General features: G+C 41.6%; 1 protein-coding gene across 3 annotated transcripts in view; it reads right to left on the bottom strand.

Moving 5' to 3' along the window:
• FKBP5 (FKBP prolyl isomerase 5) overlaps positions 1–17,356 on the bottom strand; it is a 118,943-nt gene extending 101,587 nt beyond the window's left edge. Inside the window, exon 1 of one of the 3 annotated variants that reach the window (XM_036317841.1) lies at positions 17,204–17,356. The gene's annotated coding sequence lies outside the window, so the exon portion shown is untranslated. Of the gene's footprint in view, positions 1–16,568; positions 16,702–17,203 lie in introns of those variants that run through there. The other 2 variants (XM_036317839.1, XM_036317842.1) reach the window with 2 other exon arrangements.
• Positions 17,357–19,174: the final 1,818 nt, after the last annotated feature.

Genomic DNA, 19,174 nt, shown 5'->3' with positions numbered 1-19,174 from the left:
AACTGTTATAAAACAATTCACATAAAATGAATTAAAAATCTTATTGCTGTTATCAGCATTCTTAAATGCAAAATAGACCATAGGTATAAAAAATATTTAAATAGTTTAGAAATCTTTAAAAAAGAAAGATACTAAGTCACACTTCTTTAGAAATTATGGACACACACATATACATGAAAACGTTCATATATGGTAATACTAAATGTTTATTAAATGGAAATAAAAGGAGATATTAATAAAATGAACAAAAACAATATGAAGATGGGGGAAAAACAACCCAAATGAACAAATCTAGATAAAAACTAAGCAAAAATATACCACGAATTAAAGAAAATCTAGAATGTAATTATATTAAAGATAGAAATGAGGCCCTAGCCAGTTTTGTTCAGTGGATAGAGCGTTGGCCTACACACTAAAGGGTCTAGGGTTCGATTCCAGTCAAGGGCACATGCCTGGGTTATGGGCTGGGTCCCCAGTGGGGGGCATGCAGGAGGCTGCCAATCAATAATTCTCTCTCATCATTGATGTTTCTATCTCTCTCTCTCCCTTCCTCTCTGAAATCAATTAAAAATTATATATGCCCTGACCGGTTTGGCTCAGTGGATAGAGCGTTGGCCTGCAGACTCAAGGGTCCCGGGTTCGATTCCGGTCAAGGGCATGTACATTGGTTGCGGGCACATCCCCAGTAGGGAGTGTGCAGGAGGCAGCTGACCGATGTTTCTCTCTCATCAATGTTTCTAACTCTTTATCCCTCTCCCTTCCTCTCTGTAAAAAAATCAATAAAATATACTTTAAAAAAATTATATATAAAAAAAGATAAAAATGAGAAATAATTACATTTTTTAACAAGGACTATAGTCTATAAGAATACATAACAATAACGCACTCTACTTCCAGGAGCCAAAAATAAAAACCAGAAAATGGTAATAAATAGAAGAAGATGGCCGAAACCGGTTTGTCTCAGTGGATAGAGCGTCGGCCTGCAGACTGAAAGGTCCTAGGTTCGATTCCGGTCAAGGGCATGTACCTGGGTTGCGGGCACATCCCCAGGAGGAGGTGTGCAGGAGGCAGCTGATCGATGTTTCTCTCTCATCGATGTTTCTAACTCTCTCTCTCCCTTCCTCTCTGTAAAAAATCAATAAAATATATTTAAAAAAAAAAAAAAAGAAGATGGCCAAATTTATATAATGAAAGTGACAAAAAGCAATTGTCCCTTTCTCTCTCAACATGTAAGAATTGCAGGGCTTATACCTAAAAAAATTAAATTACAAAAAACTTAATATTCTAACAATAAAGTTAACAGAAAAATTTATTACTATATAAATTTAGAAGGAAAGGCTAACAACCATTCATAAATAACAGATTTCTTTCAAACAACAATAAAACAATTCTGCATAAGGAAACATTTAAAACCCAGCCAGAGTGGTTCAGTTTGGTTGAGCATTGTCCTGTGAACCAAAAGGTTGCAAGTTCGATTCCCAGGTCAGGACAACATGCCCAGGTTTTGGGTTCATTCCCCAATTGGGTTGCAACTGATGTTTTTTGCTCTCTCTCTTCCTCTCCCTTCCTCTCGCTCCAAAAATCAATAAAAATATTTTTTTAGTCTGTTATAAAGAGTAATCATTCAAATACAAAAGTAACATCATAAGAGAGAGAAAAATCCCCTTCTCCCTTCACAAAAAGAAACAGAGCCATGGGAAATATAAATAAGCACTAACGACATGGAATTTTTTTTTTTTGTATAGACATTTGTGGACTATACAATTCAACTTTACAGTGTTTAAAAATCATTTAAAAATTACTATTTCAGTAAAAATGAACCCAGCCTTGAAGCCTGTTTTTCTTTTAAGGAGTATGGCAGGATGAACAGAGGTCTGGAGCATCTTTATGTAACCCATACCACTTTTCCTTCTTTAATTACGGGAAAGAATATAGAACGTGATTACCAGTTGCAAAATTATTTCACAATAAAATTATGCTTAATGTGACTAAAAACACTTGTACAACACACAAATTTTCAAAATGTAGAGAGGGCATCTTGCCAGAATTAAAACAATACATTTCAAAGGAATAAAAATGTTGTTATAGTGATTTGGTGATTAGGAACTGACATTATCTATATAGGAGAAAAAATTACCTGCTCTGCAAAAAGGGAATATTTACTGAGCAACCAGAGTAACCAGACCCTAAGCTTAGGGCTTCAAAGATATTCTATCACATTGCATCTAGGTAGGAAAACAATGTAGAAGGCAACAGGGCTTAAATAAGTTCCTCACCATTATGTGTGGCATATGATTAAGTGTAAGAGACGAATGAAGAAGATGAAAACTTAGAAACTACTGTAATAGAAGTACAGGGTTAGGGATTGTGAGGTAGAAGTACAATCGTTCCCAATTAAAAAAATTATTTTTTGTTTTACTTTAGAGAGAGGAAGGGAGGAAGAGGGAGAGAAACAACGATGAGCCTCCTGCACGTATTCCAACCAGGGATTGAACCCGAAAACTGGCTTTGTGCCCCGTGAATCAAACCCGCCATCTTCTGGTGCATGGGAAGATGATCCAACCAACTGAGCCACACCAGCCAGGGCTCATTCCCAAATTTTTAATGCTAATCTTACTGTCTTGTAAATCACTTTGTAAAAGAGCCATAACAGAAACAAAATGCCCACTTTGAGAATGCTGTTTATGTATGACACTACTACGTTTATAATTCACAAGTCTAAAAATGAAAGAAATAAACCCTTTCTTCTTAAAGCAGATTTTGGAGACTTGGTTATAAATGTTACTTTAAGAATAGTAATGCTCGTCCAAAAAATGTAATCACATTATTACTGGTGGTAAAATTGCTTTTTATCTTGGTTTTTAATAACATTAGTAGAAAAATTATTGGTAGTACTATTATAATTCAGATGGTTGAGAATCACATGAGGATGGCATTAAAAAAACAGCCTTTATTTAGCTCAGGAAGATACAGGCCTGCTTACTAATTAGCTGTGGGTCTTGACCACCTGACTTTCCTACCTCTGGACCTCAAGGTCCTCATCTATAAACAAGAGGGCTGCACTAGAGGGTATTTCCCAACCTTCCTCTACCTGGCCCTTCCCACTTTATGGCTTTGGTGATTTAAGATCTAGACTGGGGTTTTCAAGGACAGAGAGGAAAACGGCAGTAGAAACAACCCACTAAACTGGAGGAAAAAAATGCACATGTTTACAAAAAGAAATGGACAAATTAGCCCTAGCCAGTTTGGCTCCTGGATAGAGCCCACGACTCCAGAGTTTGATTCGCAAAAGGGTAGTACTTCGGTTGCAGGCTCCTCCCCTGAACAGGCCCTGATCAATTGATGTGTTTCTCTCACGTCGATATTTCTCTCCATCTCTCCCTCTCTCTTGATCTCTCTCTAAAAATCAACTGGCAAATACCCTCGAGTGAGGATTTAAAAAGTAAACGAACAAAAATATATATATATTTTTTAAATATATTTTATTTTTTTTTAAATATATTTTATTGGTTTTTTACAGAGAGGAAGGGAGAGAGATAGAGAGTCAGAAACATCGATGAGAGAGAAACACCGATCAGCTGCCTCCTGCACACCTCCCACTGGGGATGTGCCCGCAACCAAGGCACATGCCCTTGACCGGAATCGAACCTGGGACCCTTCAGTCTGCAGGCCGATGCTCTATCCACTGAGCCAAACCGGTCAGGGCCAAAAATATTTTTTAAAAAAAGAAAAAGAAATGCACAAATTAAAGAGGCATAACGTTCAGGAAAGATCATGAGCTTCACTGTCAAAATTAGTTTGAATAGGAATTTCAGTTATATTGAAGTTAGATGAGATATGCTAGAGATGCAGACTTAGAAATGTTATCTATAACACAGGAATACTTCACAAATCATCCAAGAAATCCTCCCAAGTTCCCTCCGTACATAGGGAAAGATGTCATACTCCCTGGCTTAATCATTCATAATTCTGCCCTGACACCATTACCTACTATTTTCCAACAGGTTATTCCCTCCAGCCAATTTTGCTTCATCATTTCAACAAATCAAGGATTATCTCCCCTTCATTATCACTCAATGTTCTATCTGAAATGCATTTTCCCTTCTTTCGCCTTATAATAATTTATCATACTCTAACCATGTTTGAGGCACATTCTAAGTCAGCGGTTCTCAACCTGTGGGTCGCGACCTCTTTAGCGGTCGAATGACCCTTTCACAGGGGTCGCCTAAGACCATCCTGCATATCAGATATTTACATTACAATTCATAACAGTAGCAACATTACAGTTATGAAGTAGCAACAAAAATAGTTTTATGGTTGGGTCACAACATGAGGAACTGTATTTAAAGGGCCAGAAGGTTGAGAACCATTGTTCTAAGTGCTTGACATGTAAACACTTATTTAATTATCTCAATAATCCTAGGAGGGAGAGTAAATATATTGCTTATGATTACACGGTAGCAGAGCTAGGATTCCAACACAGCTAGTCTGGCTCCAAGGAGCCTATCCTCTTAATTTGCCAGCTAGTCCTTCTAAGCTCAGGCCAATCAAGTTCTGTCACCTTCTTGAAGTTCTCATCTGCTTAGCAATTATTCCTGCCTCTTGAATCTTTAAGTAAACCACTCATGTGCCACTTACCATGGGACCTAGCCTGTTATTTATCTTTTGTGCATATGTTCTATCTTTTCTAAAAACAGGATTTTGTCTTATTTATTATGTAACGCTATTTAGAGCATAAAAGAACTTACCATCTGAACACTAACGTGCTTATTAATAAAACTATGATAGCATTTAATACTTATAGCTCAAAGATATATACCAGGTTCCAGGTTAAGTACTTTATATGTATTATCTCATTTAATCCTCACAACAACCCTGAGGTAGGAATTAACAATGCCCCCTCTCCAGTATTATAGAGGAGGAAAGTGGGGCTTAGAAAAGCTAAGTAGCTTGCCCAAATATCAGAGAGTGGTAGTGACAGTCTTACTAAGAGTCTATGCCAGCCGTGGGCAAACTACGGCCCTCGGGCCGGATCTGGCCCGTTTGAAATGAATAAAACTATTGAAAAAAAAGACCGTACCCTTTTATATAATGTTTACTTTGAATTTATATTAGTTCACACAAACACTCCATCCATGCTTTTGTTCCGGCCCTCCGGTCCAGTTTAAGAACTCATTGTGGCCCTCGAGTCAAAAAGTTTGCCCACCCCTGGGCTATGCCATACTCTTAATCTCCAGCCTACCACAAAACACCTTGAAGAATCAGTCCCAACTTGCTCTTACTCTGCAGCACTATGCTGAACATTAAGGATTCAGAATGAGAGTTACAGCTGTTACTCTCAAGAAAATCACAACCCATTAAGACAGTGGTTCTCAACCTGTGGGTCGCGACCCCTTTGGCGGTCGAACGACCCTTTCACAGGGGTCGCCTAAGACCATCCTGCATATCAGATATTTATATTACGATTCATAACAGTAGCAACATTACAGTTATGAAGTAGCAACGAAAATAATTTTATGGCTGGGTCACAACATGAGGAACTGTATTTAAAGGGCCAGAAGGTTGAGAACCACTGCATTAAGACTTCTAGACCAAATTTTTGTATCACTGGCAGAGTCACCATTATCAAAACTTATATATTTTAACTTTTTTTTTTTTTTTAAATATATTTTATTGATTTTTTACAGAGAGGAAGGGAGAGGGATAGAGAGTTAGAAACATCAATGAGAGAGAAACATTGATCAGCTGCCTCCTGCACACCTCCTACTGGGGATGTGCTCGCAACCAAGGTACATGCCCTTGACCGGAATCGAACCTGGGACCCTTCAGTCTGCAGGCCGACACTCCATCCACTGAGCCAAACCGGTTAGGGCTATATTTTAACTTTTAAGTGAAAAAGAAATCCAAAAATTCTTGGAAACTCTTCTGCACACCATTTCTTCTCTCTTCAGCTCTCCCACTTCATTGACCTTAAGATTCATCTCTCCAGTTTCTATATTAGAGTAGAAGGGTTCCGTTAATCCTAACAACCATTGCGATGTCTAACTTTAATTTAGTGATAGATCAGACTCAAGGGTCTAGAGCAGGGATTCTCAACCTGTGGGTCGCGACCCCTTTAGGGGTCGAACGACCCTTTCACAGGGGTCGCCTAAGACCATCGGAAAACACATATATAATTACATATTGTTTACAGTAGCAAGACTACAGTATGAAGTAGCAACGAAAATAATTTTATGGTTGGGGGTCACCACAACATGAGGAACTGTATTAAAGGGTCGTGGCATTAGGAATGTTGAGAACCACTGGTCTTAGAGGATGAATTCCATGCCCATATGAAATACGGGCAATGAAGGCCAGCTAGAAAAAAAAAACAATGGTAAGAAGAAGCAATGAAAAGAGGGATATGAAAGTCCTATTGTAAAGCAAAGACAATAAAATAAAAAAGTGAGAACGGCAGGAAAATGGACACAAATAGGTGAAAGTAAGAGTTCAGAATAAATTCAGTGGAGACACATACTAGTAAATGAACACTCTACAATCTAATCAATTTTTTGAATGCTGACTCCTTTAATTACTTCTTTTCCTAAACTGAAGTGGAAACAACCAAAAAAATATGTACATAAAACAGCCACTGAAAAACCATTAATTATGAACACTAGATGAGGGTTTTTTTCCCCTGAGAAAACACTCATTTTAGAATTTCAAAGCTACAAAAAGACCTTAAAATACTATCTAATCCAACCCACTCATTATACAATTAAAATAAGTCTCAGAAAGGTTAAATAACTTTAACTTGCTCAAGATCAAATGGGAACTTAGTAGCAACACTCCTGAATCTCTTCCCAACGGCTATTCCTACCACACTAGGCTTCCAAGAAATGGTGTATTTTTCTCTTCCCTTTTCCACTCTTAACCATTAAATTAATTGCTGCATAAGCATCTCAGAATCCCCATATTATTCATAGTTCCTATTGGAGAAAATAATCAGATATTCTGGTTTATCTAAAACAATAAGATAATTATCTTATTCCCAAAGTCAGTAATCTTAAATTGGGTCTTAATTCCTACCAGTAAGAAATGCAAACATTTCCCAGAAGAACAGAAAGATGAAAGATCTCCATAAACTGACCAAAAGTAAGCCAAGTACATACTAGTAAACTATAATCCCTCTGGAAAGGAATCGGGCCCCGAAGCCCTGGAGGCTGGATGACTGCTAATGGAAGTACGATGGGTATTACTTATTTTCCCCTTTCTATTTTATATCCTCCCAACTAACCTCTGTCCCCTATCTTTCTGACACACTAGAGGCCCAGTGCACAAAATTCATGCACAGGTACGGTCCCTAGGCCTGGCCAGCGCTCAAAGCGCGAGCATCTGGAAGGGCAGGTCCCAGCTGACCTCTAGGCCCTGGGCAGCACCTGGGCCCCGGGCGCCCCCCTCCGCCTGAGTCATCGGGCCCCGCCCAGCTCCCTCAGCGCCTGGGAGCTGGGCAGTGGCCCCGCCCCCCGCCGCCAGTCACCGTCTGCAGGATGATCGGCTGGGCCATTGGGCCCCCGCTGGCACCCGCCTTGGCCTGGTGCCGCCCGCTCACCTGCTCCACCATCCCGCTGTGGTCCCGCTCACGTTGGGGCCCATCGGGGCCAGCAGCACCTCCACTGCCACCTGCTGCCAGTGCTGTATTGCTGACGCCCACCATGTTCTGCGCCACCCCCTGGTGGTCAGCGCACGTCATAGCGAGCAGTCGAACTCCCCGCCGAGGGGACAATTTGCATATTAGGCTTTTATTATATAGGATGTCCATTCCAGGAGCCTGTAAAGAAAGGGGAAAGCCCCAGCCAGTGTGGCTTAGAAGGATCACGGTTCAATTCTCGGTCAAGGGCATATATCTTGGCTGCGAGTTCCCTCCCTGCTCTGGGTTGGGGCTTGTGTGGGAGGCAAGCAATCTGTGTGTCTCTCACACATCTATGTTTCTTTCTTTCTCTCTCCCTTTCTCCCTCCCTTCCACTCTCTCTCTGAAAAGCAATGGAAAAGAAATCCTTGGATGAGGATTAACAAAACAAATAAAAGGGCCGGGCCCGTGTGGCGCAATTGGTTGAGCATCGGCCCATGCACCAGGAGGTCACAGGTTCAATTCCCATTGAGAGCACATGTCACGGTTCTGGCTCAATCACCAATAGGAGGGATGCAGGAGGCAGATGATTGATGTTCCTCATTGACGTTTCTCTCTCTCTCCCTATCCCTTCTTCTCTCTGAAATCAGTAAAAACAAAACAAACAAAAAAACATATTTAAGAAGGGAAGGAGTAATAAAAGGGAAGGAGTATCATGTCACTTTCAGCAAAGGTGGCTTTTTGATGGGAACTATCTTGGCCAGGAAATAAGGGGACAAGGGATAAAAGAGTTTTAAGATAAACCTACACACCAGTTCTTTTAGCCATGAAAACACTAGTAAGTCCTAAAAATGTGTTATATATTCTCAGTATTTCCCCCCACTGCAAAGTACTTGCAGAAGTACTGGGCTAGAAGGAACTCATCCTGGGTCATTTCTGTGGTCTATGAAGTCTGCTGCTTATATTCCTTGATAAACTGCCAGTCACCATTCACCAGATTATTTGAGCTAAGTGACTTGGAAATCAGCTACAATAGTACCCCTTTATCCACAGTCTCACTTTCTGAGGTTTCAGTTACCCCAGTAAATGGAAAGTTCCAGAAACAAACAATTCATAGGTTTTTAAACTGCACACCATCCGCTCCATCCCACCCAGGACATGAATCATCCCTTCCTCAAGCTTATCCACACTGTGCATGCTGTCCACTGTTAGTAGCTGTCTAGGTATGGCAGTTGTGCGTGTGTGCGTGTGTGTGTGTGTGTGGGGGGGGGGGGTGATCGATGAGTCTCTCTCACTGATGTTTCTGTCACTCCCTCTCTCTGAAATCAAAATAAATAAAATACAAAACTCAAAGACACAAAGAGACATTTTAATATTGGGGGGGGGGGGGGCTGACTAGTGACTCATTGAGCTTAAGAAGTAAAGGAAGAGTAACAAATGACCAGTAAGAACAATGGAGTCGTTAACAGCTAAAGAGGAAAAGTCAGGAAGGGAAGGGGGGATTTGGCTGGGGGGGGAGGGGTGTTGGGTGTGCAGCTGCTAGAGATGGTATTTAAGCATATTTAGTTTCAAGACATAGGTGAAAATCTGGGCCTCAAATTTGGAAGGCCTCAAGTTTAGACAGAAGATATAGATTTGAGACCTAACAAAAGCATGAGTTTTTAGAGAAAGAGAAGATAACAGAAAAACATTTAGACAACAGCATTTCTCAGAAACTACACTTTGGAGACAATCTAACTTTCCAAATGAATAGTACTTTATTCTATAGATATAGAATATTTGGACTAATTTATCCTAAATGAAAGCTAAAAAAATCAATCTTTCTTTCCCAGGCTATGAATTGACAGAAAGTCATTAGGGGGTAAGAAAGGGCAAAAGGGCCCTGTCTGCCATTTCAGAGGAACATGAATTTATGAATACATTCATTTAATTGAAAAAAGTTAGTCCTTTTATCCATGTTGGCTGATGTTGGACATTGGACATTTTTCTCTTCAACTAACATATTTTTGTTGAAAAAATATATATAAGCCACATAAATGTATAATTTTGGTTAGTTAAAATAGATGTTTATCCCCAGCATCAATGATTAATTTGTTGAACCCTAATCAGTGTGGCTCAGCTTGTTAAGTGCTGTCCAGTACATCAAAAGGTTATGGGTTGCATCCCTGGTCGGGGAGTATGCAGGGGGCAACCAATTGATATTCTCTCTCACCTCAAAGTTTCTCTCTTTGTGTGTGTGTGTGTCTCTCTCTCTCTCTCTCTCTCTCCCCCTTCCCCTCTCTCTAAAATCAATGAAAATATGTCCTCGGGTGAGGATTTTTTAAAATTTTAATTAATTAAAAACCATTATCAAACATCTTCCAATCTAGTAAGTAACAAGATAAATAACTTTCTTATGTAGATGCGAAAAGGGAAGAATTTAAATAAATGAACCAATAGCCATAACTTATACCTAATACTAAATTGTGGACACATATTTAAAATTATATGGGGGGGAGGTGAATTTTTTAAAATTATAGTCCAAACTATGATTTAAATAGGTGTAATTTAAATCAAATCACTCTATTGAGACTATGGAAGCAATAAGACTAATGGCAAATTCACTTAGAGTGATCAAGAACAGTTTATATGGTTTACAAGCACCAATCTTTCCTCCCTGTGATAAACAGCACCATCCCAAAATGACATTTGCTTAACCTCCTCTCTGGTAAAAACTGTACACGTCTGTGCAAAAATCAGCACACTGTAGGTGTGCAACTCTTTTAATAAGAGTAATCACCACCTTCAACTCCCAGAAAGCTATTGCTATCAGTCTCATTTGCTAGGTAACACGCACAGGACAACGTAAAGCAGGTTCCCTTGCTGGCGGTTCTGCCCTGGATCATTTTCAGTATCCTGTTTTTTCTGACAGAAATATGCCATCATGAAACTTCAGAAAGAAGCATACATATATGCAGAGAGAAAAGACTGATTCTCTTTTTCCACATTATTAATTCTAAATAGAGGTATTTCACATTTGCAGAGATCATTCTCCTTCAACAAACGTTTGTAGCTTTTTTCCTATGTAAAATTTATACGGTAAGATGCAGATCTTAAGTACACAATTCAGTAAGTTTGAACAAATGTATACACCAACAATTCCTGGTGCTAATCTTACAATTTTCTGTAAGTTAAAAATTATATGGAAATAAAGTTACCAAAAGGGTACACTTGAATTACCATCACCCAAAAAAGCTATAGAGTATTTCCATCTCCCTAGAAAGCTCCCTTTTTGCCCTTTTCCGGAAACCACTGACCTGATTTCTATCACCATATGTAAGTCTTGCCTCTTCTTGTATTTTTTATAAACAGCATCATTTGGTACATTCGTATGCCTGGCTTCCCTTGCTCTGCATACTATTACTGAGATTCATATATATTGTTGTGTTCATTCCTGTTATGAAAAAAGCTGCTATGAACATTTTGGATCAGTTTTTTGGACATGTACTTTATTTCTCTTGGTGCAGGATTTCATTTAAGAAGGGGGTCCGGCCGGTGTGGATCAGTGGTTGAGCGTTGACCTATGAACCAGGAGATCACGGTTTGATTCCTAGTCAGGGGACATGCCCGTGTTGTGGGCTCGATCCCCAGTTTGGGTCATGCAGGAGGCAGCCAATCAATTATTCTCTATCACTGATGTTTCTATCTCTCTCTCACTCCCTCTCCCTTCCTCCCTGAAATCAATAAAAAATGTATTTTTTTTTAATGGGGGGGTTGCCCTGGCCGGTTTGGCTCAGTGGTTAAGAGTAGCAGCCCACAGACGGACAAAAGGGATGCAGGCTCCATTCCCAGTCATGGGCACGTACCTCAGTGGTAGGTTTGATCATGGCCCATCTCTCACATCGATGTCTCTCTCTCTCTCTGTCTCTGTCTCTCCCCCACCTCTCCTCCCTCACTTCCACTCTAAAATTCAATGAAAAAAATATCCTGGGGTGAGGACTTAAAAAGGGGGGAAGGTTTCACATATAAATTACCCTGGGAAGTCATATAGTATAGATAAATGGATTGATTTGTATAGTAAATATAGTTACATATATAAAATGCAAAAAAATAGAAATTTTACCTACCTACCTATGTGTGTACCTATCTACCTGTATGTGTGTAGATATAGATGACCCTTGAACAACACAGGTGGGAACTATGCTGGCCCACTGACATGTGATTTTTTTTCCAATAAATACAGTAAATGTATTTACTCTTCCTTCTGGTTTTCTCTAGCTTACTCTATTACAGAACACAGTATATAACACAAACCATAGAAAATGTTAATAAACTGTTTATGTTATCAGTAAGGCAAAGACAAGCTATGAGTACAGTTGACTCTCCATAAAGCAGATTACTAACCAGATTGAAAATACCGTTTTGGCCCGGCCGGTGTGGCTCAATGGTTGAGCATCGACCTATGAACCAGGTGGTCACGGTTTGTGGGGGTTGCAGGCTCGATCCCCAGTGGGGGACATGCAGGTAGCTGATGAATGATTCTCTCTCATAAGCGATGTTTCTATTTCTCTCTTCCCCCTCTCCTTTTCTCTCTAAAATCAATAAAAGTTTGTGTGTATTTTTTTTAAGAAAGTATCTTTTTGGGTTGCAGTTGGTTAAATCCATGGATATGAAGGGCTGACTATAGTTAAGTTTTGGAGGAGTCAAAAGATATACTTGGGTTTTCAACTTGGGGAGCGGGGGGTCAACACCCCTACCCTGCCTTATTCAAGGGTCAACTGCACACACACCCATATATATATGTGTATATAAATGAACAGATTCTAAGAAGTCCATCCAGGACCAACAAAGATACATTAAAATAATTTATAAAGTTCATAGTGAAAATCTAAGATGGGAAAGACGACCATCTCAATTTTTCTTAATAAGTATTATGTATTGACTTAAGAGTAAGTCAAAAGAAATGAATTTCTCTCCATGTAAACTACCCTGTCTTGCTTCAATGAAATAACCTTCTTCTCGTAACAAATGTCCTTCCCAAACTAGAATTTCAAAACATTAAATGTTATCATCCATCATGTAATAATTTTTAAGGTAGAGGCAAAACCTAAAATAAGTTAAGATTAGATTTTATTTTGTCTTGCCTTTTTAAAAAGTTAAACATGGAAATAATTCCATCAGTTAATATTTAACATGAGTAAAGACTATTTTATCCTCATTCAAATTATATTTTCTCCATTCCTAAAAGTAATTCACTGCAGCCTTAAGTCTGTGATAGAGACATTTTGACTTTCAAATTCCACTGTGTAATTTTCAGCTGACAGAAAAAGGAAATCTTAATTTCCAGAGGCAGGAAAGAAACATATGCACAAATCTTATTTCTGAAGATATCAAACTGAAATTTCCAACCCTGCTTCTGATAATCATACGGTCATTTTCAAGGCTCTAGAGTGGCTCCTCATTTAACATCATCTATAAATGCCACGATGGAGGCAGAATATTACAAATGGTTCTAGAATTAACCACTGCCTGCTTTCCCCTCCCAACCCCCCAGCTACAAAAGGGAAAAGAACCTTCTTCTAGTCTTTGATATTTCTTCATCTTTATTCCTCCTTCCAAAATATGAGCAATTTCAAGAACAAACAATTTAAATGTACTACATTTTTTATCTTAAAAAAACATTTTTGGTATTTGGATGTTCCTTAACTTTCACAGATGTGTAACTGTTTACTTAAAAACCCATTATTTCACTCTGAAAATACATCATTTTCATTTTTCTAATAACTGTACCTCTTTCTAAAAGAAAACAACCTTGATTAACTATTACATAAATGATAGCAGCTCCAAACAGCTACAATTCCCAACTTACTTTCAATATCTTTCGTCTAATTGTTTGAGAACTAAAATAAAATTTTATTCTTATTTTTAAAGTGGGTTTTTTCCCCCCCAGACCAAGGGTAGAAAACAGGTATAACAAATGTGGGAGTATAACAGGTATACTCCCTCTGGTGATTCTTCTCTCTCAATAACCAGACGTTCTCCAGAAGACTAGAATTAAATACTAAATAAAGCATAAAACGAACTTTTCCCTTTGGAGGGCTATGGTCTTACATGTTTAAATTTCAGCAGAGTGTAGGTCAATTCTCATCATAACAAACTGTAAGGTACAAATTATTGTCAGTTCTTGAATTTCAGTGTTTCAAAGACTGCTAAAATATCCTTAGTAACCTGTGAGCTACAGAGATTAAGGTGACAAGGTTACATAAGGTCCTACTATAAAGTATCCTCACGTGTCTCACTGGCAGAAGTCTCTTTTATACAATAAACGAACATCTTCTTGGCAAATTAAAGCACACTTAAGTGGCTATTGTTTTTAAATCAATAGTTATGTGATTTATATACCAATGTCCACCCAGTTTCTCATGAGTGTAAATTTAATTTTCTTTACACTTTGGGAGATTAATGTCAGAAATTAAAAATGCACTATAGAAAACTCAGAAATGTAAAATAATGAAAAAACAAAATCTAATTACTAATCAGCTAGGTTAGAAAGCTCAAATAGTTTAAAAATTATAGCATTAAATAATTAGAGAATTTAGTATGCAAAAATATGTATAATACAGATTCTTCTTTAGGAATTGTGATGATTATACAGGGTGGGGCAAAAGTAGCTTTACAGTTGTTCATATGGAAAATAATACAATATATTAAAGGCCTATAGTGGCTATTCCTAAAGCCAGGTATATTATGCATAGTACTGTTAAGTAAGGCAGTATTAATGTCTAACAGTGTCATTTGAATTAGCCTTGAATTTAGCTATTTTAATATGTCCTTATTTTTTTGTCGTTTTATTCATTTAAAATTATTTGCCCACTCCCCAAACTCAAAAGAAGCTACACCTGAAGGTACATGACTTACAAACACTCCCAATATTTACTGTGTAGATGTGAGAATTCATAAACTTATGCTTAATTTTGAAACTGAAATGTGGTTGATAATTTTATGATACGGTCTACCACAAGTTAAAATGGACAAAAATCAGTAATTTAAAATATCTAAAAACTGAAAATGAGCTTTTAATTATAAAAGGCACTTTTATAAAGTTCCTAAAGTATAATTTTGTGTAAATAAAACTATAACTTTAATTTATATGTGGCATAAACACCATCATATAATAAAGATTGTAAAATTTCTAATTACGCATAGTAGTTAAACTAATATATTCCCTAATCATATGTGATTCCTTACTACTTTATATTGAAAATAAAACACTACCTGAAGAGGACCCACTGTTCAATCAAAAAGCCAACCCAGCCTTTAATAATAATAACTTCTTCTACAGCTATGGAAAAGGATGTCCTTTCTTCTCTAGTCTGATTCCTCTTAAGCTAAGAAACCTTTAAGAAACTAAAAATAACCCAAGATATGTAGTCTTTTCCAATCCAAGGATAAACAGAAATTTTAAGATTTAATTAGTCATCTAATCCAATATTTTTTAAGTTCTTCGGGTTGAACTGGTTAAAATTATCTTTTACAAAAGACATTCACCCCAAATTCCCCAAAAGAAAAAAATTATTCGGAAACATACTTGTTTTGTTAAATGTTGGAAAGACAAAAAACCGCATAACATGTAAGCCTGTTCTAGAAAAATAAAACATTGCACAAAGACCAATTTTGATTATTTTTTTAAAATCCCAAATAGTCACAACTAGCCTGTTGGTTAGAGTTCAGCTTTAAAGAGTGTTACTAATTAGCTAAGTAAAATTACCATTCAACGAGACACTAATAAGGTAACATAATTAAATAAAAATTATAACTTTGTTCTTAAGAAGTTAAACGTACATCTCAAGTATAAATCATATCCAATAGAGACATAAAACAAGGCACATTAGAAACAAATGAGTAAACTAAATCGTTTCTCATAAATGAATGTTATTAATAATTCTCATTTAAAATATGTATTTTAAAAATAATCCTTATACATTATTTTTTAAATGTATTTTTTCTGTAGATGTCCTAAATTGGGTAGGGCCATCATTGTAGATTGTTAAATGGAGGTCAGCTGGAAAGAGACAAACAGAAAACGCCAAGTGGAGGTATGCGAAATAAAAATGTCCCATAAGAATGATTTTTAAGTCTATCTTGAATTTTTATTTAAACAGCAAAAGAAAAACCTACCATAATTCTCCAAAGTAAAAAACCCTGGCGGAGGGGGGGGGGGGTCGGGGGGCGGGGGGAGAGGGCAGCAGAACTCCATAGAATTAAAAACACTAACCAAAACATCGCCTTCACTTTTCCCTCGTACACAATGTAACAAAGTGAGAAGACAATAAAAACAAACACTCCCGTCTGCCCTCAGAGAGGCAAAGAAAGCTCCCATTCAATACTAAGCCTGACTCCACTGGAAAACGTACTCCTGAAAAGTCAATCCAAAGCCACGAGCTCGCACCGCTTCACGCAGCGTTTACTGAATGGCGGCCAGGCGGGCACACGCTGTCCCGAGCCGCGGTGAAGGGCGTCTGCAGCGCGGCGCCCTCCACGTGCCCCTCGTACCTGCCTGCGCTTCCTTCCGCCACCTGTGCAGAAACTGGTTTTTTAAAATGAGGCTAAAATGTTCCTCCAGGCTCGTCAAGCGAAAGAGGTCAATCTACACGCCGCCGCCTCTATTTTTCTTCTTTTGTTTTTTGCAATAATCCACACTGGGTTCGTCCCCTGCCCTAGCGCCAGCACCACCTTTTGAAACAGCAGCCGGTCAGGGGGAAGGCGCGATAACGTCCCGGGAGCGGCATGAACGGGGAGCCCTACAACTACTTTGAACGGGCTTTCGGGGGCCCCGGGATCATCGCCGGTGAGGACGGGCGCCGCACCGGCACCTCCGGGAGCGCCCGACAGCGGGATGCGCTCCCCGCCATGCGTCCCGGGGCGGCAGGTGAGGCGGGGAGCGCGCACCCGCATCCACCGCCCCGGAGCGCAAACCTACCGCGAGGAGCGCAGAGCCAGCCGCTCCGCCCTCCTCGGGCCCCGCCGGCCGAGCGAGGCTCCATCGCGCCCTCGGCGTCCCGGCGCACGGCTCTCCCCGGTGGACTGGTCCCGCCGCCCGGGCCCCGTCAGGCGAAGTTTCTCTCCCGCCCGCGGCGGCTGCTGCTCACGCGCCGGGTCCCGCCGCCGGCTCCGGGCGGCCGCGGTCACGAGCGCCGGGCCTCGGGCGATTCGGGACCGCCGACGGGAGCGGAGCCGGGACCTGTCAACCCGGGCGGGAAACAAAAGCCGGTGAGGACGAGCGGGCGCGACCGGCCTCGCCTCCGCGAGAGGGAGCGCGGCGGGACGGGGAGCGGCTCCCGCGGCCGCCCGGCTCCACGCCTCCGGGAGGGAGCCCCGGTCCCGCGGCCGGGCGGGCGCAGAGGGGCCCCGCAATGGGGCTGGGGCCTCCGCCGCGCTGACCGCGAGGCTCCCCCGGCCCCGCTCGCTCGGACGCGCCGCCCCCCGCTTGGGGAGCCGCGTGAGGCGTGAGGGGGCGGGGAGGTGGCGCGGCAGCGGCTGGACCGCGAAGGAGGGGATTCGGCTCCCGGGGCGCCGCGGCCGCCCGCCCGATCCCTGCGGCCACGGAGCCGATACCTGTCGCTGCGGTAGTTCGTCGGCCCCGTCTCTTGCCGCCTCACCCGCGCGCCGTTTGCCCTCAGCCCGCCCAGCAGGCTGCCCGCGCGCCGGACGCCGCCGCCCAAGACTGGCAGCGCCCGCGAACCGGCCCGAATCCCCCGGGCAGCGCCCGGCGCCGTCCCGCCCCTGCCGTTCGCAGGACCCGCCTTCCATTGGGCCCCGGAGCTGTCAGTCCGCCCCCAAAAGGCGCGCGGGCTCTTGTTCTGCTTGTCTGGATTGGTAGCTGCGAGCCGTTCATGCAGATGAGGCCCCGCCCCCGTCCATTTGCACCTCCGCCTTAGTGTAACCTCCGCCCCTTCACAGCAGCCCACGTGTCTGACCCTAGCCCTTTGTGGGGCTGGAGGGAAGGGATGGAGGAAACTGACCGCCCACCACCACCCTACACGCGCGCATATACACCACATACACACACACTACACACACACACACCACACCACACACACAACTACACACACACACACACCACACACACTACACACACACACACACACACACACACTACACACACACAACTACACACACACACAACTACACACACACACACCACACACACGACTACACACACACACACCACACACACTACACACACACACACCACACACACGACTACACACACACACACCACACACACTACACACACACAACTACACACACACACCACACACACAACTACACACACACACCACACACACGACTACACACACACGACTACACACACCACACAAACTACACACACGCCACACACACACAACTACACACACACATACACACACACACCTACACACACACACCTACACACACACACGCCACACACAACTACACACACACCACACACACACAAACTACACACACACAACTACACACACCACACACACAACTATACACAACACACCACACACACGACTACACACAGACCACACACACACAACTACATACACACACACACACACACACACACCCGTACCCTTACTTCCACAGAAAGTGATGCCTGAACAAGCTGACTTTTATGAACCTTTCAAACATTAGATTCCATGTGATTGAGACAACAAAGCACCTTAAAACAATGTGTTCTCCACCAGCACTCCTCCCCCAAAGGGTAGGTCTGCTGAGCAAACTCAGCTTCAAGAGGGGACCCGGCTCCTCCAAGTCGATGGCCACCCCTGAGTTGCCCCCATGGAGATTCCTGGGCCTTGGGGAATAACTAGATCAATCCCCTCGTTTTTTTGAAAAACAGAAACCTTAAGTCCCATATAGGACTTCATAGTTAGCAATGGAAACCTAATGTCTCACAGCTAGATTAGAAGCCGAATGAATTTCCTACCTCCAGATCTGCTCTCTCCACTGTATCACCTTGATCTTTTAGGTCTTTATGAGGAGCCAACTTGCAACTCATTCCTGCCTTCAGGAGGTGGGGCCTGCAGAAAAGACAGAGCCAACACTGAAACCTCCTCAAGGGCAAGGGCCCTGTCTCTGTGCCTAGAAGCTTCCCTTTTGACCAGACGCCAGGAAGAGTCACTGAAACAATTTATGCATACATTAATTCAGCCAGACAGTGGTGATTAAAACTACTCTGCATACCAACACCCATTGATTAAGCATCTGCGATGCTTACTAACAGCAGGGAGGAAGCACTGTGTGTGCTTTGTGCAGGTATGCAGATGTGAGAAGGCATTTTTTGCAGCCCTTGACAGCTTCAGCCTAGGAGACAGTGAGATGCACATTACATGGCAATACTCCTCCTGTTACAGGCACTGTGACAGATAATCTGCCTAGAGCTCAGCGGAAGGTCCCAGGGAGTGAGGAATCAGCTTTTCCTGAGAGAGGCAGGAAAGGCCTCATTGAAGAGGTGATCCTAGAGCTGAGTCTTAAAAGATTGTGTTTGCCAGGTGGAGGGATTTGGATGAGGAAGGAAAGGGACTCCCAGTCAGT

This window comes from Myotis myotis, unplaced genomic scaffold (genome assembly GCF_014108235.1).
Source record: "Myotis myotis isolate mMyoMyo1 unplaced genomic scaffold, mMyoMyo1.p scaffold_m19_p_7, whole genome shotgun sequence".
Taxonomy (NCBI): Eukaryota; Metazoa; Chordata; class Mammalia; order Chiroptera; family Vespertilionidae; genus Myotis; species Myotis myotis.
The sequence above is the reverse complement of the archived record's forward strand: the minus strand, read 5'-3'. Positions and strand labels throughout refer to the sequence as shown.